We start from the raw sequence: 17,075 nt of genomic DNA, 5'->3' as shown, positions 1-17,075 counted from the left end.
GAGATTGCTGAACTAATAGGTCTTATTTAGGGAGTGGCAGGCACGTGGGCAGGCACGGGGCTCGAGGGAGCTGCTCAGTCATCAGCCACCAGAGACGTGGGCTTGCCATCTGCATTTGCCCCAGAGGAGGCCGAGGCCCAGGTCACGCACCTGTGAGGGGTGGAGGCGGCACGGGGCCACCTTGTCCTATCTGCTCCGGAGCCCAGTTCCCAGCCCCGCGTCCTAGGCCAGTGCCACCCTTTCCAGGACCCGGCCTGGCCGGGCCTTTGGTGTCCCCTGGCAGCTGTGGCCACATGCGGTGGGAAACGGGAGGACAGGGGACCACGTGGCCAGAAGCACAGGCTGGGTCTCCCTCTTGGTGACAGCCTGGTGCTGAGCCTCCTGCCAAGGGCTTCAGGGGTTCATCTTTTAGGGGTTCATCTTCTCACTCACCTGTCTGTCCAGAGGGTGGTCTTAGGCCAGGCTTCCCCCACCCCCTGCCCCCACCTTCTTTGCAGGGACCCTCTTGGACCAGGGCAGGCATTTTGAGGTGCCCCTGCCCACATCAGGGGTACGTAGGGCCCCAGCGGGCGGCACTCTGCGCCTCTGGCCCCTCCTCCTCTGTGAGAGCCTGGCCTCTTGGCCTCTACAGAAAGCCGCTCCCAGGCTGCCTGCTTGGTACGCTCCCCGCCTCCCGCCATCAGGGCTCGAGGCTGCTGCTCTCATCGCTTCCCTCTCTTCATCGTCTGAAGTGGGCAGGCTTGGAGAGAGCTCTAAAAACGCGGGCTGATTATTCAATTCCACTAGGACAACAATGGTTTAAATGAAGTAGAGGAATAACAGTCTCTGAAAATTGAAGAAAAATATTCCTGGACCAAGACTTTGCCCAGGACCTTGGAATTTCTTGGAAAAATAAGGCGCTATCGTACTTGAAGAAATGCATGCGGTACACGGCCATTGAAGGAAACTTGGGAAATACAGGCAGAAGGAGATTAAAATTGCCCTGCGTCCCACCACTCAAAGACCTCCTCTCTCAGCATCGCGGCGCATCTCACTCATTGATTTTCGGTGACTGATTTGCTCATTTGGCAAGTGCCTGTTTAGGGTTTGCAAAGGGCCAGGCCCGTGTAGGGCTTGGCGGGTGGATGGGTGCCCTGCTCTTTGCTGGTTCTGTGTTGGACCTTTGGCAACTCATTCGGCCCCTCTGTGTCTCAGTTTCCTCATCTGTGAAACGGGATAACACGAGTCGCTGTGCCCTGTGTTATGTGGATTTGAGGAGCAAGCACGAGCAGGCTGCTCCGGAGAGCACCTGGCCCCTGGGCGAGCAGCATTGTCGCTGGTGTGAGGCCGGCCAGCTGGTCGACCTCCAGTAGCCGTGCCCGGTGGCTCTTACGTGATGGCAGAGGAGACAACCACCAAAGAAATTGCTCGGATTGCGAAGTGACTGCATGTCATTGGTGACAGGATGACCAACCTATAGAAAAGTTTATTTGAGCCAAAATTTTGAGGAGTAGGATCTCAGCAGGTTTGAGGAAATGCTCAGGAGAGAGTGGCAGTTTGGTAGTTCTTTCTGTGCATTTGGAATCAAAGGAGAGAGCGTGGGGAAGGTCACGTGGAACCCATGGGTGGGGTGAGGAAGGTGGGAGGAAGCGAGGGGGGGAAATCTCTGGGATCGGATGAAAAGCAAAATGGAGAAACACACACTTCTTTTCCATCGGCGGGTGAGGGACAGTGTCCGTTTACCATCGACAGCTCCCGGACGGTGTGCAGCGACGAGCTAGCGGGAACAGCTCGTGGTCTTGTGCTCTGGTGCCCGCGTGGCCCTCCCATTCTCAAAGGAGAATGACTCTGACATTTTAAATGTGTGTTACCCTAGATGTGTAAGGACGCTGGGCCACAGTCACTTCAGGTCAACGTTAACCTTGGCCGGGGAAGCTGTAGGCCGGGGATATGACTTCCCGCTCTGATCTGCCCAGGTAGGAATTGAAGATCAGCCCATCCTGTGTGGTTACTTTTTCGGTCACTGTGCTTGGCAGGCCTTCCCTGTGGCCCCCTGAGCTTGACGGCTCTGCTGTGCCGTCTCTGTTCACAGTATCACGGACTAAGTCCTGTGAAGCGAACAGTCTGATGTGATGGCAATGACTGCAGCCTCCGGGCTGAGGTGCTAACTTGGTCGTTGTTAGCACGTAGATGGAGCAGGTGGGACCACCAGAGGTCAGGTGGAGGAGGAGGAGGGGGGTGGCGTTGGGAGGAGGAAGCAGAGTGGGACCCCTGGTAAGCCCACTCGCGGTTCTGCTTCAGAAAAGAGCTAGTGGTCAGCAGGGCTGCAGGCCGGGGGCAGTCCACGGAAGATGAGACGGGAAAGGCGCCCTGGTTCAAGCCACACGGGGGCAGTTTGGGCCTTTCTGTAAGAGCAGTTTTGGAGGACTGATGGGGCTCCGAAGGGGGAAGGATGAGGGGATGGGAGGCGAGAAGGGGGAGACAGCGTGTGGGGACAGCTTCTGAGATGCTGGATAGTGAAGAGGGGCTGAGAAAAGGTGTCTCATTGGAGGTGAAGTGGGGGAGAGGGGCTGGGGGACCCAGGAGAAGGGTTTGTGCTGATGGTCAAGACCCAGCGGGCAGCTACAGGCGCCAGGTCTGTAGGTGAAGGAGCGGCGGAGGTACCAGTGTGATGGTGCCTGGGGGGGCTACGGGGGTAGGAGTGCCTCTTTGGAAACGGGAGAATGGGATAGGTTTGCAGTATATGTGAGTGGAGGTGGGAGACAGTCCCATTTGGTAGCCTCATGGTCCTCAGTGACACCTTGACCAAGGAGGGGAGGGTACAGCCCAACCAAGACGGCCCGTCTCGGGAGATGTCATTTGCAGTCACTATGAGAATGAACAGAGGTTGCTGGGTCCCCAAAACGATGGGAGCAGGCGCTCCTTGGCCCTCCTCTTTAGAGAGGAGGGAATGGGATCAGAGAGGTGAGTGGTGAGTCCGAGATGGCGCAGTCGGGCACCAGGCTGCTGGGTGCAGGGCCAGTGCTGGCGATGCGACGAGCCCCTGAGCCCGCTGGGAACGTGGTGTCGGGAGAACTCGGTCCCTGCAGCAGATGCCCCCTCAGCTGGGCCAGGTGGGCGGCTCTGGGCCCTGTGTCACCGCCCCTTCTTTCTTCTCAGACGTGAAGTGCAGGGAAGTCACCTTCGTGCGCCCGGCGCTGGCCTGAGCGCTCCGGGAGGAGCACTCATTCGTCCTCAGAAAAGTGCAGGTGCCATTGCTGTCCGTACCTTCCAGAGCAGGGAGAGGCCACCCAGCCGGCACGGCCAGCTGCCAGAGGGGGCGAGGGCCCCACCCAGGTGGTCCGGCGGCTGCTCCCACAGCATTCTTGCTGCCAGAGGAGGAGACGGGTGCGCAGGGAGCAGCTCATTTGTTTTTGTTTGTCTGTCCTTGCATTCCTCTCTTCCCATCACATGTTTATCTGGCACGGATTTCTTAGGGAGCCGGTACCAGCTAGGAACCAGCTAGGAGTAACTGCGTGTACCCTCTTTCTGCTGGGGGAGGCAGACGGCACCCGGTGCAAAGACAAAGACTGCGTAACCCAGGTTTAGAAACGAGAAGCTTTCTAGGTGGTGTCTGAGCCAGGCAGCCAAGAGGCAGTGAGTTCAGGGAGAGGGAAGCCCTGGACATGGGTGCAAAGGCTGGGGCCGGAGCCATGGGGGATGCCATCGGAGGTCTCCCTCGGAGCTCTCACTTTATCTCGAGGACCATAGGAAGCCGGTCAAGTGTTTCCAGATATGGAGGAGACCTTAAGATCATCCTGCAAATGCTGCTGCTTCCTTAGCGTTTCCTAAAACCTGCTCATTTCTCTTTTCTAAAAAGATTCCTGAGACTCAGAGAGGTTAAGCAACTTGCCTGAGGACACACAGCATAACAGGGCATCCAGGCTGGGACTGGTCCCTTGACTGAAACAACCAAAGTCTCCAGGGTGGAAGTAGGTGGAGAGTAACCCCAGGGAGAGACTCAGGGGAGGCTCGGGAGTACGTCACGGTCCCACCACCCGCAGTCTCTCTTGAGGTTTTAACTGTTGCCCTTCTGCGTTCTCAGAGGCTGGGCAGTGCCCCTGGGCGGGAGGAGCTGGGCTGCTGCTGGAAAGAGGGAGTTGGCCCTCCTGGGTTGTTTGAGGGCCCATGGGTTGTTTGAGCATTTTGCTGGGCCTTGGCTTCCTCCCCAGTAAGGAATTGGAAAACTCCCGGGGGCGGGGCTGGGATTTGATCCTGGACCTGGGTCATGTGAGGCCAGTGATGGTGTGGTCTTCGCCGAGGGCGGCAGCTGTATCTTACAGAGGCCGGGCAGAGGCCTCGTTCTCGGGGGCCAGGAGAGATGGGGAGACGTGCTCCTGAAGGGCCCCTTCACTTTGGGCAGTGGACTTGCCTCTCTGCGGCCTTGGTTATCTCCTCTGTGACGTACAGAGGAGATGAAATGTGATCCCCAAGGATTGAAAAAATAAGCTGTGTTTACTGCGGGCTCAGGGTGCCAGGCACCATGTTTTTCGTGGCAATCTGTGAGCTGCGGATGGTTAATATCTTCATTGAACAGATGTGGCAGCTGAGGAACAGAGAGGGTGATAATTTGCCCAAAGCCACACAGCTAGTCAAATGGCGGAACTGGAACCCGGGTCCTTCTGAGGCTGGAGACTTGCCTTGAAACCCTTTGTTCAGCTGAGCCCTTCCTTGGCAAACGACCTGATGGGATCTTGTGGGGCTCCAGCAGTCAGCCCACCCCGCTTTGGGACAAGCTCTTTTCAAACCACCCCCCACCTCCCCCGAGGCCTCGGGCACTACATTGGGAAGCAGGCACCTGGGTTCCGTGAGGAAGACAAAGGGGCAGTGACAGGGAGAGCAGAGGCAGTGCTTAGTCATCCCTGGGCAGAGCTCAGCCCAGCCTGCAGCCTGGCCGGGCAGTACGGGCCTCCACTGCTTACAGGAAAGGGGACGCGGGACCAGGGAGAGGTGGTGGCTGGTGGGGAGAGAAATAGAAGCTGAGGACAGACAGGGCCATGAAGTCAGAGTCTCATTTAGAGCTGGAAGGGCCTTCTGGGATCATTGAGGCCAAAGTCCTAACTTTCTGCACGGGGACAGCTTTGTCTGCAGGGGGTGGTGACTGGCCCCAGGTCACACAGCCAACGGCAGTAGAACCAGGCGCAGAAGACCTGGGAAGCCGGGTCCTCCTCTTCACCTCTTGGCCACTTTCGTGGGCATGACTTCCTGCCCCGGCCCTGCTGCTGCGTGCCCTCACTTCCTCCCATCAGAACAAGAACAACAGCGATAAAAATAAATGAAAGGGCCCGGCTGGCGTGGCTCAGTGGTTGAATATCAACCTATGAGCCAGGAGGTCACGGTTCAGTTCCTGGTTAGGAATCATGCCTGGGTTGTGGGCTCGACCCCCAGTGTAGGGTGTGCAGGAGGCAGCCGATCAATGATTCTCTGTCATCATTGATGTTTCTCTCTCCCTCTTCCTTCCTCTCTGAAATCAATAAAAAATATAAATTAAGAAAAAACACAAGTATCTTAAAAAAAAAAAAAAAATAGCCGAAACCGGTTTGGCTCAGTGGATAGAGCGTCAGCCTGCGGACTGAAAGGTCCCAGGTTCGATTCCAGTCAAGGGCATATACCTTGGTTGTGGGTATATCCCCAGTGAGGGGTATGCAAGAGGCAGCTGATTGATGATTCTCTCTCATCGATGTTTCTAACTCTATCCCTCTTTCTTCCTCTCTGTAAAAAAATCAATAAAATATTAAAATATTAAAAAAAATAAAAATAAACGAAAGGGATCGTCTCACTGAGTACTAAGCACACCAGTCTCCAGGACAGACTCGTGTCCCGCCATCCCCACTTCCTGGTGGATGACTTTGGGTACGTGACTCCTCTTAGACTCCAGCTCTTTTCATCTGCATCATGATTTAAGCAGGTTCTGAAATTGCAGGACTTGACAGTGCCTTGAGCATGCCCGGTATTGTTAATCTCCACCATCAGAGCCACTCTGACTTCCTGGGGCAGCCAGCCTGGCCGAGATGTCCCGACTCACCTGGGAGCAGGTGCAGAGAATGGGAGATTGGGGAGAGCCTCCCACTTAGGCCAGGGCAGCGTGGGCCTGGGGCTGAGCCTGGGGCATGGCCATCTGGCTTTGAGCTTGGCTCTGGCACTCACTCTCTTATGACCTTGGGCAGGACACAGCCCTCTCTGGGCCTCGGTTTCCTCATCTGTAAGATGAGAGGCCGGGCTTCATGGTTTGCTGGGTTTCTGAGAGTCATCCAAGCTGTCCCAGCAGGAACTTTGCTCTCTCAGAAGGTGAGGTGTGCATGAAGGTGCCGGACACATCAGGTGGTCTTAACACCCCGGAGGACCCAGGAGCCAGTCACTCCCGTCCCTCCCCCCCGGGTGCCAGGATGGCCCAGACAGCCTGTTAAGGGTGTGGATTCTTGGGGCCTCTCCTGAAGAGACTCTAAGTTTATAGGTTGGGGTGGGACCTTAGAATCTAGATTTTTAAAAAAGACTTCCTCTGCCCAGCCTGCATGACTCAGTGATTGAGCCTCGACCTATGAATCAGGAGGTCACGGTTCCATTCCCAGTCAGGGCTGCAGGCTCGAGTTGCAGGCTGGATCCTCAGTAGGGGGTGTGCGTGCAGGATGCAGCCGGTCAATGATTCTTTCTCATCAATGATGTTTCTCTCCCTCTCTCCCTCTCCCTTCCTCTCTGCAATCAATAAAATATATATTTTTTTAAAAAGGCTTCCTCTCACTCAGGTGGTTCTGAAGGAAACAGTTCAAGGTCCACCCTCCAAAGAATGCTGTTAGACTCTTTTAACCTAAAACAATGAGGAGAGTGGTGACCTGCCTGAGTTGGTGACCGCTCCTTAGGCCCTGCTCTGAGATGCCCTCAGCTGTGGCCACTGCCTTCTGTAGCTGGGACTCCTCTTCCCCACAAGCTAGCTTCCCAATCCTGGCCAATTACTGGGATTGCCAGAAAGCTTTTGAACAAAATACGCATTCTTGAGTTTCACCCTGAGAGATTCTGAGCCAGCAGATCTCGACCGGACCTAGAAATCTCCATGTTTAAAAAGCTCCCGAGGTCTTTTGTTCATTTGTCATTTATTCCACAAGCATTCATTGAGGCCTGCAGTGGCCCCAGCCCAGGGGAAGGCATTGAGGACATCATTGTTAGGCCAGACGCAGTCCTGGGTAGTATGTCACCCACGCTACAGCCTGCGGAGGAGACAGACAGTGATCACATGGGGATACTCCGCCAAGTTGGGGAAATGTGTCTAGAGAAGAGTTGGGTCAGACTAAATACCTGGGGCGAAGCTGGGATTCCTGGCAGCTGAGCTCCAGTAAATTCCAGACTGAAGTAGAGCCTGGAGCCCCCTGGCCTCTGGTATTACTTATGGGGTCCTATTATTGGTTCATTAATTAGACATTTATGTGTTCACCCATCCTCCCACACCCTCATCCTATCCACCCATCTATCCATCCACCCACCCACCCATTCTCATACCTACCCACCCATCCACCCATCCATCTATCCACCCAGCCACCCATCATCTCTTGAATCTCTACCATGTCCTGAGGACTGTACTGGGTACTGGGGAGACAGAATGAAAGGCATTGTCCCTGTCCTCAAGGAGCTCACAGCCTAGTGGGGGAGTCAGAGAACAAAGCAAATGATCCCGGTCCAGAGTGTTAGGTGCTCTGAGGGGCGAGTGGCTAGCTGTGGGCATCATAGAAGACTTCCCTGAGGTCATCTTGTGTTAAGGTTCAAAATGTAGGTTTGAGTGTTCCAAGCAGACGAGGTGGGACACGGTTCCCAGACCAAGGAAGGCAGGTCATGTGACTGGGGCAGATGGGGCCCCTCTTCTGCTCCCAGAGCTCAGGCTTTGTGTTTTATTTCCCACTAGAGGCCCGGGGCATTAAATTTGTGCACGGGTAGGGTCCCTAGGCGGGTGATCAGGGCCAATCTGTGGGGCAACTGGTGGGCGATTGGGAGGGCCCTCTCTGCTTGCCGGCCAGCCCCACCTCCCCATTGCCCACTGTGGGCAGTTGCCTCCCTCTGCTGGAGGCGACAGGCGGGGCGATGGGGTGGGGGCAGGGTTCCCTGCTGGCACCTGCCTTGGCTGGCCTGGGGCCTGCGGGCCGGGGTCCTTCATTGAGCATCTGTCCCCTGTTGGTCGGTGCATGTCAGAGCAACTGGGCATTCCACTGGTTGTTCCTCTGTTTGGTTGATTTACATATTAGGCTTTTATTATACAGGATGTTTGTCTCCCCCTGAGGCCTGACCCATAGCATGTACTCAGCAAACATTCATCATTGGTGAATGGGGAGTTGGGGATGATCCGTCAAAACGAATGGTCTTGTGGGCCACACCGAGGAGCTTTTGGCTCTTTGGGCCCTGGACAGTTACAGGCAGGACTGCCACTACCCAGACTCCCTCTGCTCAGCAGGGAGAACAGGGAGGGCGGACGAGAGGGACCTTTCTCAGCCTCCTGGGCCTTCAGCTCTTTCCTTATGCGGGCAAAAGCCTTTGTGTTCACGAAACATTCCCAGTGGTAGGTCTCTCCTGCCCTGTGTGTGCATGTGAGTGTGAGTGGTGTGAGTATGTGTGCGCATGTGCGCGCGTGTGAGTGAGTGTGTGTGTGTGTGTGTTGGGGGAAGTAAAAGGGAAGAGTCATTTGGAGGCTGGGGTATACGCAGTGGTGGCCTCTGGAATCAGGCTGCCAGGTTGATTCTCACTCTGCCTCTTGTCCGCTGTGTGACCTGAGGCAAGTGTCTCAACCTCCCTGTGTTTCAGTTCGGTTTCTCAGCTTGTTGGTTAACAGCCTCTTCCTCATCCGGTTCTTGGACTGATAAAGAGAGTCGTCATGTGTAAGCATGTAGGGCCCTGCCTGGTACCCGGTAAACATCCGATAAACAGTAGCAGGAGAGTGGAGTGCTGGAGACAGGCTGTTTGTTCATTAGCCCGGGAGCCAGGAGGCCTGGTTTGAATCCCCCAATACCTCTGGTGACGTAGAAACTTTGGCAGGCTGTCTCGGGCTCTAAGTGGAGGCTTCTCACCTGTAAAATGGGGACCGACGCTCCAGACAGTTGCTGGGAGGGGCGCTGAGTCAGGTGGTTCCCTTGCGTGGGGCTTATTGTTGAAATCAGGGAACTCGGGTCTAAACAGCCAGAGTGAAATCTCCATTTGATGAGCGCGGCATGGCCGCCACCTCCACCGCCGCCCGCCGACGCTGGTTCTGTGGGGCCTCAGCCTTCACCCTCCCTTGTTCTCACTGGTTTCCGGGATCCTACGGAAATGGGTCATCAGATGAGTGGGGCTCGGGTCTTCAGAGCAAGTGCCTTGGGGTGAAGGGTGACACTTAGTCTGCAGGGACATGGGGACCTCTCCCAGTCTGGGTGCCCTCGGGGACCAGGGTTTCCGACACTTGTCCCGGATTCAGCACCCCCTCCCACCTCATGTCTCTGTTTGGTTGGAAGTCTCAGGGCTGAGTGGCTCAGGCATGCCTGATGCCCCAGAAGATTGGAGTCACAAGCAGGTAAATATTAACTCCACAGACCTAGCTCTGGATGCAAACCTGTTTGGGCTGGCTGCCTGGGGGCTGCAGGTTCTGTGCCCCATGCCCAGCTGATGCCCAGGGTAAGCGGGTGCTCTCCAGGGAAGAAAGAGTGCCTGCCTCAGGCCGGGTGATGGACGGCATTTAGCCCCCTTTGCTGTCCCGTGGTCAGGGGCTGCTGTCTGCTTTTTAGCGGAGGAGGAGACTGAGGCGCAGCGAGGGCAGGAGGCCTGCTCAGGTCTGCACAGCTAACGAGGCAGACCTGGGGGAGGGTCTCACCCTTGGACTCCCAGCAGCTCGCTGCTGTGAGGGCCACACCAGGATGCTCCATGTGTCACAGGTGCCGAGGTTTGCTTTCTGGCTCCTCTGAGGATTGGTTTCAAATTCCTCTTGCAAAGTGGGTGCAGGCTGGTTTGGGGTCCCTGGCAGGCAGGCCACCTGAGAGCAGTGAGGCAGGAAGATGGGGAGCAGGCCCTGCTTGTGATGTGTGAGGCTCTCCCGGGGCCTGGGCTGGGGTTTGGGAGTCACCAGCTGGCCACCCAAGCAAGCCCGTGCTTGCAGACCACGCGTGAGGCATCACGGAGACACCTAGGACCCAGTCACGGTTTCTGTCCTCTGGGAGCTGACACATGAGCAGGAATGAGAACACAGGTTTGGGCACTTCAGGGTCTGAGTTTGAATCCTGCGTCGCATTGGCTGTGGGCAGGCGCCTTTGTCTGGCTCAGTCTGGGCGGCTCCCTTGGAAAGAGGAGTTAGACCCGTATTTCACAGGGTCAGAGCGGGGTGAGGTGACAGGGAGTTCCCAGAGCTCCCTGGATACAGCTGGTGCTCAGCGCGTTGACTTCCTTCCCAGGCTGGACCAGAAGGTCTGCAAGGTGAGTGAAAGCTGCTTCCCAGTGATGCTGGCAGCCCAGGGTAGAAGGGGTGACTCTGCTGGCAGCTGGAGATGGGACAAGGGGAAGCCAACTCCACGTGTGTGTGTGTGTGTGTGTGTGTGTGTGTGTGTGTAAATGAGACGTGGGCTACGTTTGGCTGGAGAGAGAGGGAGTTGTTGGGTTTCATTTGGTCTTGCCCTCCCCTCTCTGTTGCCATCAGCAGGGGACATCAGGGGTAGAAGTGACTTGCCCAACGCTGGTAGCATTGGTGGCAAAGCCAGGCTGACCCCCAGCCCGAGGCCAACCGGACCTTGCACTTCCAGCTGCCTGGGCAGGGCCCTGGGGCGGCCAGGCTCCGGGCCGCTGTGGCCTGCTGTGAACCCAGCATTCTGGGGCACGTGATACACAGGCTGGTCTTTCCTCCAACAACACACTTTCTGTTTTTCTTTATTTACTTTTCCTTAAAAGGCCTCCTGTGGAGCTCACCTCTCCTTTCTCAGGCCTGGAGGGGTGGTGCCTTTTGCCCAGGAGCCCATCCTGGGAGGGCCCTGCTAGCCAGCTGCTGGACTGCAGGCGCTCAAACGTGGGGAGGTCAGAGAGATACTGAGCACAAGCACGTGGCGTTGCATTGACCTGGTCCACACCTGGGCCGGCCCACTCTAGCTGTGTGACCTTGGGCAAGTCCTTTTACTTCTCTGAGCCTCAGTTTTCTTACCCAAGTAAATCCAACCAGCATTTATGGAAGACCTGTTAGATGCCAGGTTAGGTGCTAGTCATTCTTGTTGTTTTTGTTAATCCTTACCTTGGGATATTTTCCCATTGATTTTTAGGGAGAGTGGAAGAGAGAGGGAAAGAGAGAGAAATATTAATGTGAGAGAAACACATTGATTGGATGCTTCCTGCATGAGCTCTGATCAAGGCCCTGGTTGGGGAGGAGCTGGCAACCAAGCTACGTGCCCTTGACTGGAATCGAACCTGTGACCCTTTGGTCTGCAGGCCGACGCTCTATCCACTGAGCCAAACCGGCCAGGGCAGTGCTAGACATTTTGGGTAGACTCAGTCACTCTCTCTGGGAGCCTCAAGATTGAGTGGGGTCTCAAGTGGGGACCTGGCTCTCCACCTTGAAGCGTCGAGGAGCTTGTGAAATAACCCCTGGAACACCACACACGGCTCCTAATTTTAACAGAAACTCAGAAATGATGGTGAGCGTCCGTGTTGTCCCCAGCCGGTGAGAGCCGTCGCAGGGTTTCTTGCGAGTTACTGTCGCTTTGATGTCACTTGTTAGCAGGAAAGAATAGGGGCTACTTCTGAAGGGACAGAAATTCAAACCCATGTTGTTGAATTTCCGTGGGCATCGCGATGTGAGTCAGAGCCCTGGTCCTGAGTAGAGGCTGCCACATCTCCCTGGGTGCCCTGACCTTGGCAAAGAGAAAGTGCAACCCAGATGATGGCCTAGGGTCGTTCACCCTGGGCACGTGGGGGACACCCAAGGGGTGTTGGTTGAGCTCATGAGAGGGACCATGGCAGCCTGGAATGGGCCCTAGTGGGGGTGCAATTGACACAGTGAAGGAGGGATGGCGATGGATGACCTGGGCAGCAGGAGGCGGGCCTGGTCCTGAGAAACTCCGGAAGAGGCACCGAGGACAGGGATAGACCCATCCTATGACTCTTAAAAAAAAAAAAAAAAAAAAAAAAAAAAAAATATATATATATATATATATATATATATATATATATATATATATATATATAGTGTGTATATATATATACACACATATATATTATTGATTTTTTTTTTTTAATAGAGAGGAAAGGAGAGGGATAGAGAGTTAGAAACATTGATTCAGCTGTCTCTTGCACACTCCCTACTGGGGATGTGCCTGCAATGAAGGTACATGCCCTTGACCGGAACCGAATCTGGGACCCTTGAGTCCGCAGGCCAATGCTCTATCCACTGAGCCAAACCGGTTAGGGCCCTTCCTATGACTCTTTTGCTAAAGGAGGAATTCATACGAGGGCATGACATGGGACAGTGACTCAGGCTCGGGGTGAGGCGGGCCTTGATGACACCCGCTGTGACAGGCACAGGGAAAGGCTCAGTGGGTCGCTGGGGCAGGGAACCTTTTCCCATGGTTCACTGGTGTGTCCCAAACACCCGGAACGGTATTTGGCTCATGGGAGCGCTTCATCAATAGGGGCTGAATAAACGAATGAGTGTGTTACTGAATGGGGTTTCAGGAGGGTCATTGCGCCCAGGCTGCAGATGAGTAAGCTGAGGCTTAGAGGGGTGAAATCATGTGTTTGCTCAAGCTCTGACCCACCCATCGGCTGGGATTAAGAAGGAATTCTTGCTATGGCTGACAGGTTGGGTTTTGGCCTTGCTAAGATCCTCCTTTGGAGAGTGACTGGATGTGGGAAAAAATACAGCAGCGGGGTCAGTGCTGTGAACCATAGATGAGGCTCTAGCCATCAGTTCCTGCTCAGATCAGGGGCCAGGTTAGGAGGAGATTTGATGCTGCTAGCAGGAAAGGGGGCCCTTCCGGTTTTGGTCTGACGTCATGGTATCCTCAGACACCGCAGGGGGAGGGCCTGGCTCAGCCTATGGTGGCACGCAGCCATGCCCTCTCAGGCCGGCTGTCCCTGCCCAGGTCCTGTGCTAAGGTGGTGGCTGGAGGGCCCGGGTGAATCCCGGTTCACAGGGCCATGTTCCTGCCAGACCAGAATGCCCAGTGAGACTTACCGTGCTTACATTTGGCTGCTGCCCAGGGCTGCTTGGCGAGGCTCTGTTGGGGGCAGTGCACCCAGAACTCTGCCTGGGGCCCACGGGGCCCAGTGAGTACTTGGCTAGTCCTTGGGGCAGGGAGCCGTTCCCCATTGTTCTCTTCCTGGTGTGCCTCCCTACTGGGGCCCTGACCCTCCAGCTCGCCATGAGTGGGGTCCTTGTGGTCCCAGCTGCTCATCTGAGCATTTCCTGGACATCACAGGAGCCCAGTGACTGGTGGCTGGCTGGTGGCTGAAGATTGAAAACCCCAATCCTCTTGGGGTTTAGCCCTGCAGCCTCAGGACCTGGGTTCAAATCCCAGCTCCCCCTCTATTGACTTGTGACCTTGAGCCACTTCCTTAACCTCTGTTGTTGTTGTCTGTTTCCTAATCTGTAAAATGGGGATGACAGCAGCTCCTCTCTCACTGGGTTGTTGCAAAGATTAAAGTAATGATAAGATTAAAGGGCCTAGGATAGCTTCAGGCACTTAAAGGCAATTAGTAAATTGAGGCTGATTTGGCACTCACTCCGGGTGGCCTTAGGCAACCCAGGAGCTGCTGCCTTTCTGTGTGCCTAGGGCCTGGGCTCCGGCTTCCATCCACAGCATCGATTGTCCCGGGGAAGGAGTACCTGGGCTGGGTGTCTGGGGAGAGGGGAGCAGGGAAGCATGCAGCCCGGACTCCCCCAGAAGTCTCCGTCTACCTTTTCCTTGTCTCTGTCCTGCTCACGTGTTCTCACCGCTGCCGTGCGTGCCCCAGGCCTGGCAGAGAGGAACTCTTCATGCTGGGCCCATTGTTTCCAGGACTATTTTTTTAAAAAAATATATTTTATTGATTTTGTACAGAGAGGAAGGGAGAGAGATAGAGAGTTAAAAACATCGATGAGAGAGTCATCGATCAGCTGCCTCTTGCACACCCCCTACTGGGGATATGCCCGCAACCAAGGTACATGCCCTTGACCGGAATCGAACCCGGGACCCTTCAGTCCCCAAGCCGACGCTCTATCCATTGAGCCAAACCGGTTTTGGCTGTTTCCAGGACTATTAAAAAAAAAAAAAGAAAGAAAGAAAAAAATATATATATATAGACTTCAGAGAGGAAGGCAGAGGGAGAGAGAGATAGAAACATCAACGATGAGAGAGAATCCTTGATTGGCTGCCTCTGGCACGCCCTCTACTGTGGATGGAGCCTGCAACCTGGCCATGTGCCCTGATCAGGAATTGAACCTGGTTCATAGGTTGATGCTCAGCCATGAAGCCACACAGGCTGGGCTGTTTCTAGAACTATTATCAGATGGGCAGCCCTGCCCCCCATCTAGGCTTAGGGCCCCTCCCAGGAGTGCCTGCAGCTCCCAAGCTCCCCCACAGAAGCACTGCCTGCTGTTTATTGTTGCTCCCTGCTCCCTGCTGAATTATAAGGTCTGAGGCAGGGGTCCTCAAACTTTTTAAAGTGGGGGCCAGATCACGGTCCCTCAGAGAGCTGGAGGGCCGGACTATATGAACTACTAATTCCTACTGTAACACCTCGGCTGCGCTCACTGCCCAAAAAACCTGGCGGGCCGGATCAGACTCCTCTGCGGGCCGCATGTGGCCCGCGGGCCGTAGTTTGAAGACCCCTGGGAGGGGTAGGGACCGATGAGTGAGTGTGGAGGGTTGAGCCGTAAGCTAGGCTCAGCTCGGGGACCGAGAGGGACCTGGCCTCAGAGAGCTCACAGAATTAAAAACCGGCCTCCTGGTGCCAGGAATGGCGCTGGGTGCTGGGGACAGGAGAGGCTTACCACGTGGTCCCTGCCTTGAAAGGCCTCAGTTTGCCCTCTTCCCCACTCCCTCTCTTCCTCCTCCCCTCCCTTCTCCCCACCTTCAGGATTCCATATGCTGGTCCGGGTAGTGGAGAGGCACAGAGAATCCACAAACGCCGGAGACCGTGGTGTAATGCAGTCTTTTTAGAGACCCGTAGTCTGGTATGTCTCTGCTGTGGAAACCAGTGGTCATGACCATGACTTTGGCCTTTGTGTCCCTGTGACTAATAACGGTAACACTAACCTCGTTAACGAGCCAGTATCGGCGCTGGATCTCAGAGGACTTGACCAGATGCCCTCGGAGTGAGGGCTCTGCACCTCGCACCGCTGACACTCGAGCCGGGTCATTCTCTGTGGTGGGGTCGTCCTGTGCACCATAGGCTGTTGGGCAGCATCCTTGGCCTCTACCCCCTGGATGCCACTAGCATTCCCTGCTTTTCCAGTCGTGACAGCCCACGTGTCTCCCGACATTGCCAAATGTGCCCGGGGTGCGGGGACCAGTTCGGCCCCGATGGAGAGCCAGGGCCTTAGATGGATCAGCAAGAGTCTCCGCCCAAGTCAAGATGGGATGGAAATTTTGAAGCCGAATCCTGCCTCCTGCCAAAAAAAGCAAAAGACGGAGACAGAGCCCTCACCATAGTCCCTGGGCGCGCACATGACCTTGTTTGGCATGAAATGCAACCGTCCATCGGGAGGTGGGAGGGCCCTGGAGGCTGGCAGTGTGTGCCTTGGCCCAGGCCCCGCAGAGGCAGGGCTCCTGGCAGAGCTCGCTGGATGGTCCCCAGGGCTTTGTGTCCCTCGCTGTGTGTGGTTACGATGCAGGTGCCCACGCGGGGTCCAGAGGACCCCATGGTCATGGGAGAGTTGAGTCAATGCTCGGCTGTCCGTCTAAATGCCAGAGCAGCCCTGGCCTTCTCCCTCCCCTCGTAGCGGGTATCTGGTCTGTAACAAGGTTGAGTTTGGGTAATTGTTTAGCATCTGCCTCCCTGTGGGACTGGAACCCAGGAGGGTGGAAACTGAGGCTGTCTTGCTTATGAGCAAATCCCTAGACCAGGGGTCTGCAACCTTTAAGACATAAAGAGCCACTTGGACCTGTTTCGAAGGAAAAAAAAACCCGGGAGCCGCAAAACCATTGCAACATTTAAAACAAATATAACACTGCATATATTGTTTCTTACCTTAATGCTATATACCGGATCGTGCAGTTAGCTGTCAATCTGAAGAAAAATAGGACTTTTTCACTTAACAATGTAAAATATATTTTTGCAAATTAATAGCTAATTAAAATATTTAATTTACCTGGTTAATGGGATTTTTGCTCCTGAACCTCAGTGCACAGTGTCAGCACATCAGGGCTGTAAGACGTTACCTTCATTTTCACACAGGCTTGCAAGTTGTCGGAGCCGCGGTAAAGCTTCAAAAGAGCCGCATGTGGCTCTGGAGCCGTAGGTTGCCGACACCTGCCCTAGACCTTGCATAGCGAAGCGCTCAGTAAATGTGTGTGGACTGGTTAAGGGGTGGGGTTGGTGGCAGGCGGATCCAGAGAGATGAAGACTGGCTTTTCTGCCTCCCCTTGAATGCTGGGGAGCTTAAAGGGCCCCAGCATGAGGGCGTGGAGCCTGGAGAACTCAGTGTTAACACAGATGGCCCGTGTCTGGGAGAAGGGAGCTCCAGTACTTGCGTCCTGGTTTGCACCCTAATGTGGAAGGAGAAGGTGCCCCATCTTCTGACCAAGCCCTGGCCACAGGACAGACCTTGCATGAGCCTGGCACAGGCTGAGTCTTGGCAGGGAACGCAGGTGTCCAGCACTGAGCACTGGGCACCTGATAGGTGTGCTGGTGGCCGTAAGCAGGGAAGAGAACTGAGTCCCGGCTGCCTAGGCCTGCACTGTCTCTGCAGGTCCCGCAGATGCTCCTGATGTTGAGTGATAGCCCTGGGCGTGCGGGCATGCGTGCGTGCATGCCTCTGTGTGTGTGTGTGTGTGTGTGTGTGTGTGTGTGTGTGTGTGTTGTGTGTGTGTGTGGTTGGTCACTGTAACCTTGCTGCCTGGAGGGGATTTGTCTCTGAATTTAGCTAAACGTAT

General features: G+C 55.2%; 1 protein-coding gene and 1 long non-coding RNA gene across 6 annotated transcripts in view; one reads left to right on the top strand and one right to left on the bottom strand.

The window, feature by feature from the left end:
• ARHGEF10L (Rho guanine nucleotide exchange factor 10 like) overlaps positions 1–17,075 on the top strand; it is a 119,563-nt gene that overhangs the window by 7,704 nt on the left and 94,784 nt on the right. The window lies entirely within an intron of this gene.
• Positions 1,643–15,645, bottom strand: LOC311618082. The gene is made up of 3 exons (XR_014794223.1): positions 15,237–15,645; positions 13,898–13,999; positions 1,643–7,220 (listed from the first exon to the last, which is right to left on the bottom strand). It is a non-coding gene; the product is annotated as an uncharacterized lncRNA (long non-coding RNA).

Source organism: Pipistrellus hanaki, assembly GCF_964339955.1.
Source record: "Pipistrellus hanaki genome assembly, chromosome: 2".
NCBI lineage: Eukaryota > Metazoa > Chordata > Mammalia > Chiroptera > Vespertilionidae > Pipistrellus > Pipistrellus hanaki.
Note: the sequence above shows the minus strand (reverse complement) of the source record. Positions and strands in the feature narration are given on the sequence as shown.